At 44.6% G+C, this 21,340-nt stretch overlaps 1 long non-coding RNA gene across 1 annotated transcript; it reads right to left on the minus strand.

The window, feature by feature from the left end:
- Positions 1–3,708: 3,708 nt before the first annotated feature.
- Positions 3,709–20,698, minus strand: LOC146177223 (uncharacterized). Its single transcript, XR_014701008.1, has 5 exons — positions 20,417–20,698; positions 18,470–18,585; positions 14,101–14,216; positions 9,253–9,398; positions 3,709–3,779 (listed from the first exon to the last, which is right to left on the minus strand). It is a non-coding gene; the product is annotated as an uncharacterized LOC146177223 (long non-coding RNA).
- Positions 20,699–21,340: the final 642 nt, after the last annotated feature.

Genomic DNA, 21,340 nt, shown 5'->3' on the forward strand with positions numbered 1-21,340 from the left:
TCCAGGAAGTTCTTGACCTTGTCGGCGAGACACTGGAGCGCGTCTCGGCCGAAACTCCAGCGCAGTACGCCAAGTCCGAGCAGGAACTGGAGAAGCAGGCCCCACATGACCTGGTACCAATTCACCCGAAAGCGATTATTGGAGAAGACAAATCCGAGGAAGATGAGTACGACGATGCCGGCGATCGAGATGAGTCGGTGGCTGTCGCCGATCGAGTCGTACACCAGGAATGACAGTAGGCTCAGCCACAGCAGCAGCCACAGACAGGGGCGCATCCAACGGTGCTTTTGCTGGGCGGCCGTAATTGCGTCGAGGACTTCACGGCGCACCTTCTGTCCACCGCAGCGGTTAATCAGCGCGGCTACCACCTGCCACAGTAGGAACAGGTAGACGACGACGGTGACCACCGTCAGGAATTTGACGTCGTGGCAGAAGTCCGGCGTTCTGCTCCACGTGAGCGCGATGCCCGTCGCCAGGTAGACATGGAAGAGCACGGCGGCCGCTACTTTCAGAAAGAAAGGCAGGTGCCTCTTCCAGGGGCTCTTCTCGGAGAAGGACGGCACCCAGTCGAAGGCAGCGGCCGGCGCCACGGCGCAGGGAGTCGGGGGCTTCGCAGGCTGCATTTCCATGGCGTGCACATCATCGGCGACGCATTGCCCGTTCTCGTCAGTGAGGAAGCCCAGGTTCACAGTTCCCTTCGCGGAAGCCGGGGACAACGGGATTACCGACGAGTCGCCTGTGGATGCAACCGCCGCCTCACGCCCGCGGCCTTCGGGAGAGTCAGATCCGCTGCTTGGAGTCGGTGCCATTAGGTCGAAGGTCCGCTGCCAAGGACCGGGCATTGAGATCGGGAGCCTGGCCGAAGACGGCCGCAGTTGAGCAGGGCAGCAGAGCGAGTTCCCGGCTGTGCCATGCTCAAACCGAACAAGACTTGGTGGTAGCGCGATTCCACGGGTCAGAGGCGATAAGAAGGCACGATTAGCACATCTCCGTTATCAATGTCAGTAGAAGTAAGCGCGACAAGTTGTTCGCATCCAGGGGGCAACACTGAGTTAGTAGCGGCAAGCAGGCGATGACGGGGCACGGGAGGTTGTAAATGACCCTGTAGGTCATTTACAACCTCCATTTACCTCCAAGGTGTAAATGACCCTGTCGTGACACAAAATGCTGGCTGATGCGGCAGACAGAAAATCCCAGCCTAAAATAATTGGGTGAGCGCACGGTGACATCACGGCAAATTGTACATGGTGGCGGACCCCATCAACAAAAACTCGCACAGTACACTTAGCAAAAGGCCGAATTATTGCACCATTAGCTCCGCGGAGTTCAGGTCCATCATAAGGCGTTTTCACTTTTCTTAAGCGGGAGCACAAGTCAGTGTGTATCACAGAAACAGCGGCGCCCGTGTCAACCAAAGCCTCAACAGATAAACCTTCAACCCACACTAAAATAATGTTTCAGGGACGTTCCGGAGGATTTTTGGGATGGCCGAAGAGTGCAGTTTTTCCTCCTAAAACTGCAGTGGTCAGTTTTACGATAGGCGGGGGGTCGTCAGAGAAGCTTGACGGAGAGGCGAGGTTGAGCGGCGAAAAGGCGGAGAACGGCGTCTTGAAGGCCTGTAACCAGCAGGCGGAGCGGGGCTTTCTGGCGGGGGTGATGAACGTTGCGGATAATCAGGGAATGAACGGGGGTTAGAGCCGGAAAAGCGAGGAGGGTAGTCTGCTTCAAATGTGTCGTAGCCGCGGCGTTCATTCTGGAACCTGCGACGACAAAAGCGGGAAATATGGCCTCGGTACCCGCAGTAATAACAAACAAGGCGGGCTGGGCGCCAGTTGGGGTAGTATGTCGGCGCCGCGGCAGGTGGTGCCAATGCAGCGACATGAGCAATGGTAGGCGCCTGTGGCGTAGGTGCTCCAACTGCAGGAGGCAAGGACGTGACCTGGGCGTACGTTGGCACCTGACAGATGGTAGGAGCGACCGATGTTGGGAGGGAATAAGACATTAAGGCCAGCTCTTCTTTGACAATGCTACGCAGGCCGGCACTTGAAGGATGTGGCTCAGATGCAGGGCGGCACAAATTACCTTGAGCCGAGAGCTCTTCACGAATTAATTCGCGAATAAGCGCACGGAGGTCAGCGTTGGCAGTGAAACCAAATAAAGTGGGATCAGGCTGCAGGCGTATTGACTGTAGTTCGTCAAGGCGTTGACAAGTCGATATGATGGCGTCGATTGTGGTAGGGTTCTGCACGGCCAGGGCGTTGTAGGCGAGTGGCCCAATACCTTTAAGGACGTGCCGAACCGGCTCGGCCTCTGACAAGGTGTCATTTATGCGCCGACAAAGTGCAAGTACATCTTCTATATAAGAGGTGTAGGTCTCATTGGACCGCCGAAGTCGGGCTTCTAGCTTCTTCTTGGCAGACTCCGTCCGAACAGTAGGAGCGCAGAAAATCTGCCGTAACGTTTGTTTAAAGGTAGCCCAGTCCGGAATCGTCGATTCATGATTTAGGAACCACGTTTTGGCCACATCCGTCAAATAAAAGGACACATTAATTAGTTTAAGAGAATCGTCCCACCGGTTGAAAGCACTGACCTGGTCGTAGCTGTCGAGCCAGTCATCAGCATCGTCGCCGCGGAGACCGCGAACATCTGCGGGTCGCGCTGACGACTGCTGACTGTCCAAGTGGCAAGGAGAGCTGGAGTCCAGTTGGTAGAAGCCGATGTAGCGGAGTGGCCCTCTTGAGTCATGACGATGGTGGTCGGGGTCAAACGGCGGCCATAACGAAGCTCCAGGTGGATGCAGGTGACGAAGCAGCGGGGAAATCAAGACGCACCTCTACCACGTGTAAGGTAACGCGAAGGTCAGACTTGGGGTATCAGGCTTTATTGTATACCTGAAGCCTTGGTCGCACACTGCAGCCAAACACACTCCGCGATGACGATGAGTATCTACAAGAGGGAGCAGGATGAAGATGAAGCAGCACGTTCAGCCGTGTAGAAGATGAAGCGTCACACAGTGCTCACACCATATATATATATATATATATATATATATATATATATATATATATATATATATATATATATATATAGGATGTCACACAACTTTCCAGATTATCTATTTTATTCTAGCAGCAGTTTCGGACGATGGGCCGTTCTTCTTCAGGATAGAATTGAGACGAGGTCCTGTTCTAATTTCCTTAGCCCATTAGTCGCACGCAAACTATATATATATATATATATATATATTTACATCTGAACTCGGAAATGGCCCAGTCAAAAAATACAACACAAATCTAGCCTGTCGTAAAATGGGACCCTGTTGTCTGTTGTAAGTTGCACCCTGTCGTCTGTAATATTGTTGTCTGTTGTGTGTAGTGCTGTTGTCTGTTGTATGTTGTACTGTTGTTTGTCGTAAAATAGGACCGCTGTTTGTAGTACTGTTGTGTGTTGTATGTCGTAACATTGTGTCGTATTGTTATCTGTCGTACATTGAGTATTGTGTCGCGGCATTGTTTTTCTATCATGCCTCCAGTATTTTCCGTGGCAGTGTACGTCCTAAATCTGTGGCATCTCTTCAATTAAAAAAATTTAGATTTTGCTTTTATTCACATATAATGCTAGAGCAGTGCACACGTGCGTCTACAAGGCATCATATTTAATTGTGAAATAAAAGCATGCCTTTATGTACGGAGTATAAGAACTGGGACATATATGCAAGGCTACTTATCCACTTTATTATTGTCAGCTGGACCTGCCGCAGACCACGACCACCTTTGAACCTGCATGGAAGCAAGGAACACAAAACATAAGAATCAATTTAAAACCCATAAAGAAGTATAACCTGCTTCCTGATTCTCAAAGCTAGTTAGCACTCATTTAGTCAGCATGCCGACAAAGCATATAATTTTTAATTGACGTATGTTTCAAGGTCAAAGCTGCTAAATGCCTACATTGCTGAAAGAAAAGCAACAAGAAAAACAGGCAAGAGGAGAAAACATTGGAGTAATATTCCACTGAGTAGGTTGAGAATTAAGCCTCATACCGCAAGTGTACTGCTCATAAAAGGCCCCTTCGTCTACCATAGACAGCAAGGTACTCTGCAATGTTACAATTATGACACAACCAATTACTGGATAAAATTCAGAAAAATGTTTGATTCCACCATGTTTGTTTCAAAAAGGGCATTTAATTTTTCCCAATTTTCATGCAGTGTCAGCTACAGAATAACCAAATTTTTATTTTCACGAGGTGAAATAACTGGAGAGAAATTCTAAGTGCATCCTTACAATAGACATTCCTAGTAATTCCGCCACGCTATCGAGTGGCCACGCAAAGCACCCTGGGAAAGCGAAGTGTTGTCACGCTCACGTCTCTCTGACTGTCATTTCTCGGGCTAAGTTTTCTCTGCTATCTTGGCATTCTTGCTGCGCTGCTGCTTCCCGCTGTTTTCTTTTTTATTGTGTCCACCATTCCTTTGCATCGTGTTGCCCAGTTCGATGTTGCATTCTAAATCCATGGATCATCAGTCAACACGAAGTCTGACATTCGCCCACTGAGGCTCTCCATAGTGGCACACGAAGGCACAGTAGGAAACCCTTCCCCCCTCTGTGCCGTGCATATCTGGAGCCCAGCAGTGGAACACCTTGGAAGGGCGTAGATGGATGCCATGGTCACGACGCGTTCGATGTGGCGGCGTGAACCCCACACGGCAACCTTGGCTTTACATGACATAGTGAAGCTTTTGCTTCAAAAGTCACGGAAAATTGCAGACTAGTAGCTAATTATCAAAGCAATCCGGTGCTTGCTGAATTTTGCAAGGAAGCACCACCAATGCACACGAGAAGACACATGACAGCGGAAAGCAGCGACACAACACGCTAACATTTGCCAGCAGCCGACGCGAGAGGCGATTGCTTCTTCCATTGTGCTTTGCGCAGATCTGCCAGAGGATGGCGGGGCACTTAAATTTGTGTAACTGTGTTATGACGGGCCATTTCTGACTAGTGCGATTAGCTTAGCAAGATGGAGCAATTTGTAAAATCATTATCCAACTCTCCCCATTGGATGGATGCTACATTTAAAAGTCACTGACTGCTGATGAGGCAAGTCTTGGCAGGTTTGAAAAAATCCATGGTTAAGCTTTACTATACAGTTTTTGTTCATGGCAGAGATAATAAACCTGGCGTTGTTTTCTGTTACAAGTTGCCCTGCACTCATCTTAGTTTATAAAAAACATGAGGCATGGTATCAACTAAAAAATAGAAATGATTGTGAACCATAAAACTGAAAAGGTTTATTTTTAAAACTTCGGGGACAGCGAAAATAAAAAAAGCTAGAGAATATGCATTTCAGTTTTTTTTCTTCTACTGTGGTTTGACATTCTCAATCACGGGATCTTATCTTGCTCACAAAACTATGTTTTAATGTCTGCGAAACTGTAGCTGGTGTGCGATAGCAGCTCCGAAAGAGCTCAATTCAAAGTCGTGACTACAATCAGCCCATGCTCAAAAAGCCCAGAAATGAGCACAGTACCAAAAAAAATGTTGATTCAAAAGCAAATATGCAGGCAAGTAACAGTAAAACCTTGTTACAAGAGACACTCAAGGGACCCGAAAAACATGTCTCTTGTAACCAAAAATTCTAAAAGCACCGTGTTTACTGCACATCAGCATATAAATGCATTCACACACATTAACAGGAAATTAATCAGGAAAGCTTGAAGAAGTTATTCATACTAGTATGTATTTTTGTGAGTGCAGAGTGTATTCCTTCCCAAATTCTGGAGGTAAAGCACTTCACTTTGCAAGCCTTCTTTTTGCTTTAATACCTTTGAGGCACTCTTACATGCTCGTCACCCTCAGATGATTCACAAAAATGTTTCTTATAACAGTGTCTCTTGTAACGAGATTTAACTGTATTAGCAAAGAAAACTTCAGCGAGCACATCTTAGGCCTGTGATTATGCTTTCTAGGGACTGGCAATGACAGATATTAGATTATCCATTTCATGCGCAGTGCAGACGTTATAGCATTTCAATGTTCTAGCATCTGTAAATGTTAATTTTGGCAGTCTTGGGCTCCAATGCGATGTTATGGAATTCAAAATCTAAGGTTGCTGCATGTTTCCTGACCTGCCGCGCCCCCCCCCCAAAAAAATAAAATTACCTCCTCCACCTCAAAATATATTTTCACAAACACAGAAGCCATATTTGATGGCACCTCTATCTGACGATGGGAAAGTGAGTCTATCAACGAGACAGCACAAAAACAACCCTGCTAACATGAATGGCCCAACTACAAAAAAACCTCCAAGAGCCGCACAAAAAAAAACCAACTAGATATATCTGTTAGAAGCATGCAGCACAAGCATGCAGCACTTAAAACTCAGCGTAGAAGCATTGCTCCAAAATCACAAGCCGGCCCTTTTCGCAGTGCGATGCAATAGAAGTGCTGCCTCGTTACAAATGGCCACATTGCTTTAGAGGGATGCTTCACTGCACGGACCGTTGCCTGTACAGTGAAGCATCCTCAAACCACTACGGTTCAGCATACTCGAAGCGCGGAAAAGCACGTCGATGCAAGAGAAAAATAAAGGGTAAGCATTACGATGGCATGACGTCATCTCAAAATAAAATAAAAGGCCAGTGATGCATGCTGCAGTATATGAAACATCGCAATTGGTCATATCACAACAGAAAGCTTTCCCTGCATATGGCCAACTTTTGCATCTAGTCGGGGCATTTTGGCACAATATGGCGCACATTTAACGAATTTCGCACTTATGGCGCAGCAACATGCAGCTGTATCAATAAGGCGCAGTTGGCGCAGCTGTTACACCCCTGCTGTTGTGCCTCCACTGACTAAAAGTTATGAGTGCCCTTCGGGCACCACTAGATCAGAAATTGGCACAGAAGCCCAAGAAAATTGGTCGAGTATATTGCGATGCTGGCAGTATGCATACAACAGCAGAGGCGAATGCAGATTCCAGAGAGAAAACAAGTGTGGCTACCGTATTACTAGGAGGTTTAGTAGATACGAAGGAGCCGGCCCCAGAGGAGAAAGACGAGCATGTGAGTCCACAAGATGGCTCAGAAAACGGCGAGGCCAGTAGCGATAAGATACCAATGTCAAGACCCACTATGTGTTTAGCAGAGGCAGAGCCTGCCGTGCTGTTCCCAACCATAGCTACTACCGCAAAGTTACATGTAGATTTAGCAGAGGCAGACATTGTCAATGTCAGAAACACACAGGTGTCATTGCTATCCATCGCAGGGGATTAGAAAGATGAGAGAAATATGCCAGATGATGGCCAGGCCGGCCAGTGGACACAAAAAAATCCTGCCAGTTGAATGTTGCAGTACCAGAGCAGGTGAGCCCTGAAGAAAGCCCCAAGATCATTCGGAATGAGCGCCTCCAGCAATGAAACTGAGATCTGCATTTCGACCACAGCAGGTGCCACGTTAACCAAAGGAGACGTTGAGCAGCCAATGCAAGCGCCAGGAAGAACAAACAGAGTGCAAGAAGCTTGCGGAAATGTTAGTGGTACGCCAGCTATTTCCTTGCTGCAGGAGTTACCACCGATAAGTGGTGACACACTCATCGCCTGGCGGCCATAAAACCTGTGAGCGGGGTCGGGTTTTTGTGGCGCTACTTAACATAAAGTTAAAGTACTGTGTTTTCCTTTTAGACATGGAAAAGAATGCACTCATAAAGCGAAATCCGGAGTGTGGGCACAGTGCCCGAGAGTCGCTGGCTGGAGCTAATCTGTGTGATATTGCACGCACGCTGGCTTGCCCTGCGTGGTGGCTTCCACAGACGATGGCGAACTTGTGGGGGAACAGCGTGTTGCATGCAGTAAGCTGGGGGGTACCAGAGGGGCGGTGAAGCTGTTTGTGCATCTGTGCTGCACCCCACACACCAATGGCTTGCCTGTCGCTCGTGGGTTACTAACATCTTCAGACGAGCGGCACTGTCGAGGGAGCACATTGTTTTGCTTGCCCTACGAAGGGATATTCGCAGTTAATGAAGGGTATGCCTTCTGAGGCATATTTTAAATTACGGTTCTTAACTTGTTGGGAAACTGCAGGCAGCATTTGCTTCTGCAGAGCCGAATTCAGTGTGCATGCTGCAACGCGCTGTGAAGAAACACGAATGTTTTCAATTCTCCCCCGAGCGCTCTGATGGCCAGAAGCCTGCTCGTAGGAGTTCGCAGCTCTTAATTTTGTTCTGCAATGTATTCAGTTGTCTGTCAAAGCCAGGCAATAAAAATAAAACCAAGCGACGAAGGGTGAACATAGACCTCACACCAAACAAGCAAACCGAGGTATTCATACCATTTCTCTAAGCCTGCCTCATGTTCTACGTAAACTCGTCACCAGCAGTGACTGTTGCCAGATGCAGAAGTGTTTTCTGCCATTTTTCACAGCCACCTTTTTTATCCCGCCCGCAAAACAAGTTCCAATATACTGTTAACATTGAGGTTGCTGGCAAAAGTTTAGAAGACTCGACATGAAAAACTGAGCATTACACACTTCAGCACGCAGTTTTCAGGCAAAAAGTTCACCTTAATCTCGCTCCCATATGTACTTGCACTGCTTCGAGTGGAGGACATATTCTCAAAGAGACCTTGTCGAAGCAAACGCCGAGGGGCGTTCATGAATCTGAATTGGCCCTGGGAAGGAGGAGCAGCTGTTTTCTCCACTCAGTGGAGTGGAGGTGGAGTGTTGAATCGAGGCGCGTTTTTGAATGCAGGTATTAGTAATGTCAACTGATGCAATATTACTTCATAAGGATCACTGCATTTTGCCTTTGTTTACTGTAGCAGTGCCATGCAAATGACAGCAATGGGCAACACGTCATGTGGGCAGAAGCCATAAATACATTCAGTACTTCCCTATCACACTGAACTGCTGAGTAAGCGTTCTGATAACCTGTTCCCACTGCCTCTCCTTATCAAGACATCCACCAAGCCACGTCTGATGTTTTTACCGGAGCTGAGATACAGGCATGTGAAAGTACTGCTGTGATCGTTTTGGTGTGACTGGCCTAGTGTTCCTTAGCTGATGTCTGGACACAACTGGCCTCGTTAACACGTCATTTTGCTGAAAATGCTCAGGAGACTCGGCAATAAAAAATGCAGCACTTTAAATACAAGGACAGCAGACTGGAAAGTGTGAACAGTCACATTTTTGAGAATGTCGGTTTAAGAATGATTGTTACAGTTCGAAATGTTAGGAAGCAACAAAACACTCACCTCTTCATTGGCTTTGAGCAACGCCTGCTGCTTTCAACCACTCCGGAGCCCTAAGCAGGTGCTTCTCTAGATGTTCGAAGCTGAATTCCTCTTGCATCCTTGGCCACCTCTGCTACACGAAATCCCCCGGGGATAGCCGAGAATTGCTGAAAAATAGTAATACCAATGACTATAAAATAGTATGAAGACCTGAACAAGGGTAAATGGGGTGCACCTCAGTTCGCAGATGAGCCAATGTTTTGACAAGTGGACTTGTCTTCATCTGGGCAAAGTGATCATCGCTGGCAGGGGTTTAAATATGCTTTTGCTTCCGAAGAAGAAAAGCTGGGGAGGGGAAAGTGGGTGCGAAGAAAGTAGGTGTGAAGGAGTGGGGGGAGAGGACTGGTGAGAAGAAAGTGGGTCATGAAGTGAAAGCAAAAAAGAAAAAAAAAATCTTCAGTATGTATTTATCAGTTTGGAACCAAGGATTCTGTGGCCCGCAAAAGTAAAAGCAGCAGTACAAGGAAAAACTACAATACCGGGTAGGTGATTAGTCACCACTTAAACTGGTTTGGTACAGATATGCCTTACAAAGGGACAGGCTATGCAAACGGCCCTGATAAGGCATATATCTAGGGGGACAATTCTTAAAAGGTAGGGGGAGGAAAGGGGGAGTACAGTCACAGGATAATAACCACACAGTGAACCACAACCGACCAAAAAAAAAAAAAAAATTTAAGTACGTATCTCAACCTGGAACCAGATTCTGTGGCCTGCAAAAGAAGTAAAAGTGGCAGTACCACGAAAAACCACTGTACAGGATAGATGATCAGTCACCAGAAATATTCCTGCTGGTTCCAATGTTCTAAATTTATGAATTAGATATGCATTGGAACCAGCAGGAATAAATATATCTAAGGGAACGTTAGAATCCCTTCGGTATATTCCCTCTGCATCATAACTATTCGGGAAAACAATCCCACATAGTGTGAATTGTACAGTTTATTCACACCACATGTACACTCTAATCCCTTCCATAATAGCATAACTTTACATGTTCCTCTAAACACATTTTCTCCTTGTCACTTGTTGCTTGAATTTGTCCTCAAACTTTTTTTATGAATAATATATATTTTTTTTTCATGTCAGTTGTGGTTCTCCCCCCCCCCTCACCTTTGTAGAAAGATTTAGGAATTGTCCCCCTTAGACATATGCCTCACCAGGGCCCTTCGCAAAGCCTGTCCCTTTGTAAAGTGTATCTGCACCAAACCCGCCTAAGTGGCGACTAATCATCTGCCCGATACTGTGGTTTTTCCTGGTACTGCCGCTTTCACAGGCCACAGGATCTCTGGTTCCAGGTTGAGATACATACTTAAATTTTTTTTTTTCTTTCATTTCATAACCCACTTTCTTCTCACCCATCCTCTCCTCCCCACTTTTTCACAACTACTTTCTTCGCACCCACTTTCCCCTCCCCAGCTTTTCTTCTTCGGAAGCAAAAGCATATTTAAACCCCTGCCAGTGATGATCGTTTTGCCCAGACGAAGAAAAGTCCACTTGTCGAAACGTTGGCTCATCTGTGAACTGAGGCGTACCCCATTTACCCTTGTTCAGTTCTTCAACCGTGCAAACCCTCTTCTTCCTCTCATTCTACCTATAAAATAGTAAAGCTGTCAAATTCATGCACTCAAAATAAAGCTCTGCTTTGCTCTTTTTAAGGCTCAGTCATCATCAGCGAATTGCTTTTAGCACTTCTGTCAAAGAATACGAGATCCAAGTTGTTTCCTGCTTTGCATCCCATAATGCAATGACATCACAGAAACAATGCACACAGCTTTACTGCTTTAGATGTTCGCTCTGAAGAGCAACATGCAAACACAACTTCCTCTAATTTGAAACATTCAGCAGTACTTAAGAAATAGCTTCATGCAAACTATGACGACTTGTGAAAAACTGCTAGTTATTCGTCTGAAGCATTCAAGGGTGCCAAAAAGCACAGCACATATGGAAGAAATTGTAAAAGAGTGTGAATAACAAATTACTCTCTTTGCAAAAAAGTATGCATTATATGCTTTTTGCCACCACATGTGCAAAGAACGCATCAATGCATCAACTATGGCATAACAGTGAACTTTTAAAATGTGCTGAGCCTTTCACCATGGCAAATAAGTACTGCGGACACACAGGTTACCTTTCTTGCTAATATAGAAGGCTTCAATAAGTTTCTGCGATTCTGTATTTCTGCTCATAACAGTAGTACACATCACCACAGCATGCCTTATGGGACCTCACAGGACAAGATCCAATATGCTGTGGTGAATTAGAGACCATTTTCTTTTGCTCAATATTTCACTAAGTTCCCAGACTCCTTCATTTGCACAGTGCGTAGTTTGTCCTGCACAGGAATGGCTGCTTGAGAGTGAAACTCGTACACTACCATTTCTGCATGTTTCATGAATGACCGTCTATTGTTGGTACCAAAAGCTCTTTCGCCTTTTCCGATGTGACAGCAAAGACCACAGCTTCATTGGAGATAAAGAGGGAAGTGGACTGTCATGCATGCTCACAGCAATGTTCAAATTGTGGGACAGCTTAGGTAGATATTGCATAACTGCCAGTCTCGCCTTTTCTCAAGGATCCTGCGACGCAATGCTGGTGAGGAAAGCTGACGCAAGTATGCTGATAGCAATATTTGAACAGCAAGTATAAGCAAAGCACTGAGTGCTCAATGAATCAGGTATGCTGGTGTTTTGTTCCACATTAAAAAAGGGACTCCTTCTAATTGATTTTCAAATAGATAAAATTTAGTGAAAGGAATGAGTGACTGATTTATTTTTTTTGTGAACCTGTGATCAGTAAGTCATGTGTCCCCAAGCTCCATTCTAGTTTTCAAATTCAATTGGCTAGGCTGACTTCAGCTGGGGCCCATTGTGTTTGCTTTTGAAAGGGGTTACAAAAGACACCCAGAAGTGACGGGCTGTAGAAGTTGGTGCAGATGAGCCTAGAGAAAAGGTGAGACCAGTAGTGACATACCCGCACATGCTATCCCACAATGTAAACAAGGTAGTGAGCAGGCATGACATTCTGCTAGTCTTTTTAGCCCCTCCAAAGCTTGGTTGTCTTTCCTCTGGCTTCATAAAAGGACAACTAAAAGAAAGAGGCTCTGGTAAAAAGCTTCGATGTCCATTCAAGAGATGCGCTGACTGGTCAGTATATGAGTTGCCCTCTCGTCAGCTCATTCTTATATAGTAAACACTGGGTGTCATGTCACTGAGCAAATCAAGGAACATGAACAGATTGTTGAGCAACAAAAAGTGTAGTGCAAACTGCCAAACCATTTCTGATCTTGACTTCATGCTCTTTAATAGCATCAAGATAAATAGTCTGTCAGCAAAAGTTATCAAGCTACCTAAAGACGAGCTGGAAACAGTATTGTGTGACTGGGTTACAATGAAGAGCTGAAATGATTTTCTTTTCGAGGACATGTTCTATTCCATACAATATTGTGCATATGCCAAGCACAGTTTAAAAGTAGACAACATGAAAAAGCCCAGTCACAGCTTGCGAGTTGTAAAGGTATTGCGACAATGTGGGCTTAAAAGGAACAGCTGCTGGCCAATTGCATGCTGCTCGATTCCTTGGAGCTGCTAAGAAATAAGCAGCGCCTCGGATGTAATGAATGCTTGTTTCACATCTAGGTTCTCATTACCTAACAGCAAGACCAACTGCCCTTTTAGAAGATAAAGCGTAACAAAAGGAAGCACATAAAAGGAATGATGGGATATACATTTGATATACAAACATGCTGCCCTATCACGTTTTACTGTAATACTGGCAACTCTTGAACATGACGATGCCTTGTGGGATGGTGACCAGTTGGTTACACTTATAATAGCCCACAGGTACAGTTGCCAGTACGGCTATTTACAGCGCTCAACCGAGGCGCATTTGGCTGCACTGATGGCATCTAGTGGAAACAACTGGTTTCGAATAGCCTGCATCTGAGAATGTGCTGACATACTGATGGGAGTGCCTTCACGTCTGTGCCTAGTCTGTATACAGCTTTTACCACTTGTGACTGTTCACAAAGGTACTGCAGAAACACAAAACAATGTGTAGCTAGAGCATTCAGGCATGCATGTGCTGTATTATATATTTGTGTGCTGCAACATTAATACACCGCATTCACTTTTGCTAACACTCGTCAAATGTATTATTATTCGTAGTGCAGAGATCGTTTCCTTTTGGTACAGAACAACTCCCCAATATGGTTTAGCTTGATATTTAGATAACTGTCACCTACTGTGTCATAAACGTGATGATGACATTAATGGACAAGATAAAACAGCTCAAGGAAGCTCTATCAGTGTGGGGATGCATGATAAATGCACACTATCATAAAAGAAGAATTATTGGCAGATGACATCCATGCAACCCAAAGTACACTATCTGAGTACTCTAGATTGCCATGCTGATGACTGCACAATCAAGTTGCTCCCTGGTTGCAAATCATAGCCATTTGCATGCCTTTTTGCAGTGTGAGACCTAAATGCTCAGCAAATCCCCCGACGCTGGCCATTTTGTGCACTCAGACTAAAAGCAAATACTTTTTGAAAGCCCACATGTCATGACGTTATTCATGATTTGTATGTTTTAGAATACTTTCATCCGAACTGCTGTCCAGCAAACTGGCAGAACATATTAAAATACTCATTAAGCAGCACAAGAAGGGTTCTCTTTCAATCAGTTCATCCATTCTGCAAAATTTTAAAACATTTCACATTGATTTTGTGATGTCAACTGTCACGTATTGCTACTGTGAATTAAGCACGGCTGCTTCAATGTGCAAAAAAAAATCTCCGTACTTACGTCTTTTCAAAACTGCCATGAACTGGTAATTGCATGGAAAGCCGCCTCACAGCAGGGCTGTGAGACATGCCGGTGCTGCTGCTGGCGAGGGCTCCTGCTTTGCCTGCATAATGTGACTTCGCGACAAAAAAAAAAAAAAAAGGATTAGAAGTAGAGCTCTTTGACTATGTTCGGAAACTTCCTTTGAGCCTTCCTGCATACGTCTGACGAAGGGCTTTTCACACTGATTTTGTGATATCAACGGTCACGTATTGCTACTGTGAATTAAGCACGGCCGCTTTTTTGCATAAAAAGAAATCTAAAACCCGGCAAGCCGCCGACCTGTCCTGGGAGTTACAGACCTATAACGCTAACTAGTTGTTTAGCAAAATCTTTTGAAAGTATTTTAAACACTAGATTAACCTTTATTTTAGAATCAAGTAAACTTCTTAATATTCATCAGTGCGGTTTTAAGAAAGGATGCTCAACTACGGACCACCTAGTACGCCTCGAAAACACTGTCCGCGAGGCGTTGATACATAGACAGCATTGTCTTGCTGTTTTCTTCGATCTAGAAAAGGCATATGATACAACTTGGAGATTCGGCATCCTACGTGATCTAGCAGCTTTGGGCATCCGTGGTCGAATGCTCAGTGTTTTAAAAGACTCTTTCACATCGTTCATTCCAAGTGCGCCTCGGTACCACCTTGTGAAGAAGGTTCATTCAGGAGAATGGAGTACCTCAGGGGTGCATTCTAAGCACGCTTTTTGTTGTAAAAATCAATTCCAAATTCCATTATGTGTTCACTCTACGTAGATGACCTCCAGATGGCCTACACCTCTTCCAATATATCAACGTGTGAGAGACAAATACAAATAAAAATAAACTAGTGGCATGGGCCGACAAAAATGGGTTAGTTTTCCCCCCAAAAGACGGTGGCAGTTATGTTTTCACTCAAACGGGGTATTCAGAACAACCCTGTCTTGCACTTAAATAGAACCGAATTACCATTAAAAGAAGAGCACAAATTCCTAGGCATTACTTTCGATAAAAAACTCACATTTCTACCTCACATAAACACACTAAAAAAGAAAGCCTCAAAATCTCTTAACATACTGAAAGTTCTTTCGTGGAAACATTGGGGTTCCGACAGGGCATGTCTTTTGCATGTATACCGTTCTGTTGTACACTCCCGCGTGGACTATGGGAGTATAGTGTACGGTTCAGCTAGGCCTTCATATCTAAAAAAACTGGACCCTTTACATAACTTAGGTCTGCGCCTTGCATGCGGTGCATACAGAACATCCCCTATAAGCAGCCTGTATGTAGAAACAAATGAGCCTTCACTGGAAGACAGACGAATAGCCATCACATGTGCTTACATTCTAAGAATAAGGTCACAGGAAAAACACCTCTGCTATCCAGTTGTCACAACTTGCCCCTCTCGATTAATTTTCACAAATAAACCTAACACAACAAGACCACTGATCATGTGATTCGAAGGCATGTGCAGTGAGCTGCAGATCCTGGACACCTTGCCTGATGTCGCACAAAACAACAGCCCTCTAACTTCATGGTACAGTCTCCCTGAAATCTGTGACCTCACTCTCACACAGTTTCCAAAAACCAAAACCTCACAAGAGCACATTATTCAGGAATTCCTAAACTTGCAGGAAAAGTACAAAAACTTCACAGACTTTTATACCGATGGATCTAAAACTGCTGTGTACACTGGAAGTGCAGTTGTGCAAGGAGATTCTGTGGAAATCATGACTTCCACACTGTGCGTCTATTTTCACTGCTGAATCCTATGCCATTTCTGTTGCCGTAGAGAAAATATTAAAAGAGAATGTCATAAACAGCATTATATTTACAGACTCTCTAAGTGTTCTCACAGCTCTAAATTCCAGAAATGCAGCTGCTCCTTTACTTGGAAACATAATACACAATATAACAACAGCCATAGCTCGAAGATACAACGTAAAATTCTGCTGGGTCCCGAGTCACGTGGGCATTAAAGGGAATGACAGAGCAGACACATGTGCTGCTGAAGCCCGCGACAAACAAATAAAGAGTATAGGCATACCTTACAAAGACTGTACGAAACTTGTACATCTCAAATTAAAAGAAAAATGGCAGTCTGCCTGGGACAGTGAAGTGGGAAATAAACTACACTTAGTAAAGCCCATTTTGGGAGAATGGATGTCGTGCCGGCATAAGGAGCGTTTTATAGAAGTGATCCTATGCCGTCTCCGCATTGGACACACGCACCTGACACACAATTTTTTGTTGAAAAAAGAAGAGAAACCACGATGCGAAAAATGCGGAGAGGAACTAACTATTAACCGCATTTTATTCACATGCACAAGTCTTGAAAGGATAACAAAAAAATTTTTTGCAAAATTTTACAAATACATTCCTTTTCACCCTAAACTGATTTTAGATGATGATGGACTTGTTGATTTATCTTGTGTTTTTAGTTTCATAAGGGAAGCAAATGTTTTACACAAACTGTAGGAAAAAATGAAACATACGTCACTAAGAGAAACTGAAACATTGTGCTAGGCACATCATGGTGTTGGCAGCTTAAGCGCCATTGGATGTAAAACAACCCAAGTTTTTAAAAGGAGAGTTTTTAAACAAATTAGTTTTTAACACACTCATTTTCCCATTTCTTGCAAAACAAAACTTTCACCTTGCTCGTGGCGCATGATAGCCTTAGTTGCTTATGCGCCAAAAAACCCAACACAACACAACACATATATAGTAAACACTGGGTGTCATGTCACTGAGCAAATCAAGGGACATGAACAGATTGTTGAGCAACAAAAAGTGTAGTGCAAACTGCCAAACCATTTCTGATCTTGACTTCATGCTCTTTAATAGCATCAAGATAAATAGTCTGTCAGCAAAAGGTATCAAGCTACCTAAAGACGAGCTGGAAACAGTATTGTGTGACTGGGTTGCAATGAAGAGCTGAAATGATTTTCTTTTCGAGGACATGTTCTATTCCATACAATATTGTGCATATGCCAAGCACAATTTAAAAGCAGACAACATGAAAAAGCCCAGTCACAGCTTGCGAGTTGTAAAGGTATTGCGACAATGTGGGCTTAAAAGGAACAGCTGCTGGCCAATTGCATGCTGCTCGATTCCTTGGAGCTGCTAAGAAATAAGCAGCGCCTCGGATGTAATGAATGCTTGTTTCACATCTAGGTTCTCATTACCTAACAGCAAGACCAACTGCCCTTTTAGAAGATAAAGCGTAACAAAGGAAGCACATAAAAGGAATGATGGGATATACATTTGATATACAAACATGCTGCCCTATCACGTTTTACTGTAATACTGGCAACTCTTGAACATGACGATGCCTTGTGGGATGGTGACCAGTTGGTTACACTTATAATAGCCCATAGGTACAGTTGCCAGTACGGCTATTTACAGCGCTCAACCGAGGCGCATTTGGCTGCACCGATGGCATCTAGTGGAAACAACTGGTTTCGAATAGCCTGCATCTGAGAATGTGCTGACATACTGATGGGAGTGCCTTCACGTCTGTGCCTAGTCTGTATACAGCTTTTACCACTTGTGACTGTTCACAAAGGTGCCACAGAAACACAAAACAATGTGTAGCTAGAGCATTCAAGGCATGCATGTGCTGTATTATATATTTGTGTGCAGCAACATTAATACACCGCATTCACTTTTGCTAACACTCGTCAAATGTATTATTATTCGTAGTGCAGAGATCGTTTCCTTTTGGTACAGAACAACTCCCCAATACGGTTTAGCTTGATATTTAGATAACTGTCACCTACTGTGTCATAAACGTGATGATGACATTAATGGACAAGATAAAACAGCTCAAGGAAGCTCTATCAGTGTGGGGATGCATGATAAATGCACACTATCATAAAAGAAGAATTATTGGCAGATGACATCCATGCAGCCCAAAGTACACTATCTGAGTACTCTAGATTGCCATGCTGATGACAGCACAATCAAGTTGCTCCCTGGCTGCAAATCATAGCCATTTGCATGCCTTTTTGCAGTGTGAGACCTAAATGCTCAGCAAACCCCCCGACGCTGGCCATTTTGTGCACTCAGACTAAAAGCAAATACTTTTTAAAAGCCCACATGTCATGACGTTATTCATGCTTTGTATGTTTTAGAATACTTTCATCCGAACTGCTGTCCAGCAAACTGGCAGAACATATTAAAATACTCATTAAGCAGCACAAGAAGGGTTCTCTTTCAATCAGTTCATCCGTTCTGCAAAATTTTAAAACATTTCACATTGATTTTGTGATGTCAACTGTCACGTATTGCTACTGTGAATTAAGCACGGCTGCTTCAATGTGCAAAAAAAAAAATCTCCGTACTTACGTCTTTTCAAAACTGCCATGAATTGGTAATTGCATGGAAAGCCGCCTCACAGCTGGGCTGTGAGACCTGCCGGTGCTGCTGCTGGCGAGGGCTCCTGCTTTGCCTGCATAATGTGACTTCGCGACAAAAAAAAAAAAAAAGGATTAGAAGTAGAGCTCTTTGACTATGTTCGGAAACTTCCTTTGAGCCTTCCTGCATACGGCTGACAAACAATGAAGGGCTTTTCACATTGATTTTGTAATGTCAACAATGAAAACACGGGGGCCAGTTGGTTGATCATACTGGGGAATACGGCGCTACTTGATAGACCGGGGACACGTTCATTCGTGTGTTGTCCTTCACCTGTCCCCCATCTAGCAAGTAGAGCTGTATTCCCCAGTTTGTGATGTCAACGATCCCTTATTGCTACTGTGAAATAAGCACGGCTGCTTTATTGTGTAAAAAAAAAAAAATCTGATTACATATGTCATTTTAAACCCGCTATGAACTGGTAATCGCATGGAAAGTGGCCTCGCAGTAGGGCCATGAGACTCCTGCTTGGCCTGCATAATGTGACTTTGCAAAAAAAAAAAAAATTAGAAGTGAAGCTCTTTGTATGCTGGTTCGGAAACTTCCTTTGAGCCTTTCTGCAATTGGCTGGCAAACAATGAAGGGCTTTTCACATTGATTTTGTAATGTCAACAATGAAAACACGGGGGCCAGTTGGTTGATCACACTGTAGAATACGGCGCTACTTGATATACCGGGGACACGTTCATTCGTGTGTTGTCCTTCACCTGTCCCCCATCTAGCAAGTAGAGCTGTATGCCCCAGTTTGTGATGTCAACGGTCCCTTATTGCTACTGTGAAATAAGCACGGCAGCTTCATTGTGTAAAAAAAAAAAAAAATCTGAGTACATATGTCTTTTCAAACCCGCTATGAACTGGTAATAGCATGGAAAGTGGCCCCGCAGTAGGGCCATGAGACTCCTGCTTGGGCTGCATAATGTGACTTCGCAAAAAAAAAAAAAAATTAGAAGTGAAGCTCTTTATATGCTGGTTCGGAAACTTCCTTTCAGCCTTTCTGCATATGGCTGACAAACAATGAAGGGCTTTTCACATTGATTTTGTAATGTCAACAATGAAAACATGGGGGCCAGTTGGTTGATCATACTGTGGAATACTGCACTACTTGGTAGACCGGGGACACGTTCATTCGTGTGTTATCCTTCACCTGTCCCCCATCTAGCAAGTAGCGCTGTATTCCCCAGTTTGTGATGTCAACGGTCCCTTATTGCTACTGTGAAATAAGCACGGCTGCTTCATTGTGTTAAAAAAAAATCTGAGTACATATGTCTTTTCAAACCCGCTATGAACTGGCAAGTGCATGGAAAGCGGCCTCGCAGTAGGCCATGAGACTCCTGCTTGGCCTGCATAATGTCGCGAAAAAAAAAATAGAAGTAAAGCTCTTTGTATGACTGTTTGGAAACTTTACTTGAGCATTTCTGCATGTCGCTGACAAACATTGACGGGCTTCCAAATCACAAGAAAACGCAAGAAAACGCGACGAATTTTGAAATGCAAACAGTAGTTCCTCACGTTTCACGAGTCCTACACTACAATCGATGTTTCCGGCATTACCTTGAAACGCACATATTACTTGCGCAAGAGAAAACTAAGCTCCGTTTCCTTTCATTCAGATGTTCATTATTTTAGGCTGAACACTGACTTCGGCATTTATATCGAACTGCTAGTAGAAGCACTTTATTAAAAGGAACTGCAAATAGCGATACAAATGTTCTACGAACACTGGGTTGTGCAAGGTGCACCGAAGAATATAACAAGGACCATCGCTGCGCTACGCAGTTAAATCTAAATGAGGTATCCAGCCACAGATGCTCGCGTACACAACAGTGCATCGCAAGCGTTGCAGCACAGGCAGAACAACTACTATAATGAATGCTTTACCTGCAAATGCGATGACTTGCCTCAAGTGCTTCTTTTCCGGTGCGGTTCGAACCCGGCAGACGCTTGCAGCGTTGAACGTGAACGCATTGCCAGGTACGGGGCTTCCGCGCTTCTCAAGCGTTTGACGTTACCGCTCGCTATATCAACCAACAACTCCAACCGTATAGAACACTGCACGCTGGACGCACAAAGCAAAGCGCAGCAATCATCGACGAACGCAAACACCGGCTTTAGCGAAGTATTTCAACTTCAAAAACGAACAACTGACATTACGACGCCGCCATGCCCAACGTTTTTAGATTCCTTTCAGTTTGCAAGCTCCCCCGAGTCACTCCCGAGAAAGCGGCTCCCGTCCGTTTCCACTCGCCACGCGGCGCTGCTGTCGCTGTCGGCCCGAAACCGCTCGCACTCTGTGTTGGTGTGGTGGCAGCCTTCGCCGGTTCTCATCCGCGATAAAACTGGGAACGGACACGTAGAGCTCAAATTTGCTGGGCTTTTGGAGCTGTCACGTTAAAACTTCAGTCTCATGGTTAAAAAAACTGTTTCGCCTGATGCCTGTTCGAAAAAAAAAAAGATCGTTTATTTGCCTCGCGCTTTATCGCATCGCATTTGCGACGTTTATCCTAGACATTTTAGTATTTGTTGGAGTAAAGCTATCAATAGTTATTCGGGAGAATGCACGACACATTAAGAAATGAGAACCAGCGATGTTCCGTTTCTAGATCGCATTCACGAAATTCCGCGCTGTTACCAACAGAGCACCGCACATACGAGCAGCGTTTTCACGTTTTTTACAATGCCAATTTCACTGGACACAAGTATTAAATGCAGACACACTTAGCCGGATACACGGAGGGAATAGCTGCAGAAGACGAGCTTTTTATTTGCAATGATCGCACAGCCGGGAGCAGCGTTTTGCACTTT

Source organism: Amblyomma maculatum, chromosome 10 (assembly GCF_055883805.1).
Source record: "Amblyomma maculatum isolate TAMU_Amacu chromosome 10, ASM5588380v1, whole genome shotgun sequence".
Classification (NCBI taxonomy): domain Eukaryota; kingdom Metazoa; phylum Arthropoda; class Arachnida; order Ixodida; family Ixodidae; genus Amblyomma; species Amblyomma maculatum.